The sequence below is a fragment of the Nomia melanderi genome, unplaced genomic scaffold (genome assembly GCF_051020985.1).
Source record: "Nomia melanderi isolate GNS246 unplaced genomic scaffold, iyNomMela1 scaffold0577, whole genome shotgun sequence".
Taxonomy (NCBI): domain Eukaryota; kingdom Metazoa; phylum Arthropoda; class Insecta; order Hymenoptera; family Halictidae; genus Nomia; species Nomia melanderi.
In genome coordinates, this window is record NW_027475691.1 from 1 (window position 1) to 794 (window position 794).

The following is a 794-nucleotide window of genomic DNA, read 5'->3' on the forward strand; positions in this document are numbered from 1 at the left end:
GATTCCGATCGTTTTGCAACAACTAGAACGTACACTGTCCGTGAAATTCACAGAATTTTCGCGTGTCCGCGACAAACGCCGACGAGACACCCATCGTTCGCTCGTACGTAGCATCCTTCTCTTAACCCGACTCAGAAACGTTCTTTGCGCCCTTCGGTAAAAAAACGTTCGATCCGAAGAGGTGAACGACGGCGGGGATTTGACAGAGCTACGCAAGCAGTGTATGGTACGTAAACGACCCTCAGCCAGGCGTGGTCCAGGAATTGTATCCGTGGACCGCAATGTGCGTTCGAAATGTCGATGTTCATGTGTCCTGCAGTTCACACGTTGACGCGCAATTAGCTGCGTTCTTCATCGACCCACGAGCCAAGTGATCCACCGTTCAGGGTAATCGTATAAATTTTATATTTCACATATATAATTTTATTCTCATTTGTTCGACCTAATATCTCTCTTCTTTCAAAGAGAAGATAAAAGTTGATACCTGAATCTCCGACCAGCGCGCGAAGGAGATTCAGGCGTCGCCTTGGAGACGACACCGAAGCCTTTCGAGACGAAAAACGTTCAAGTAATATGTATATATTTCTCGACGTTCCGGGCGTATAGTGCATTCAAAAACCCGCGAAAGACGCAGAAGACTCGCACGCGTGGAAACGACGGGGATATATTTTGTATCCTACCCGATACTGAATCCATCGCGTGCAGTCGACCCTCGCGTTCTTCCGATCAGACGCATCTATTGTTGCGCGCATGTTTTCGCGTCGCATCGCGCGAAACGTTGCACGAATCGTACC

General features: G+C 48.6%; 1 non-coding gene across 1 annotated transcript; it reads right to left on the bottom strand.

The window, feature by feature from the left end:
- Nucleotides 1-235: 235 nt before the first annotated feature.
- Nucleotides 236-390, bottom strand: LOC143176471 (5.8S ribosomal RNA). The gene has a single exon (XR_013001014.1). It is a non-coding gene; the product is annotated as a 5.8S ribosomal RNA (ribosomal RNA).
- Between the last annotated feature and the right edge of the window lie 404 nt (nt 391-794).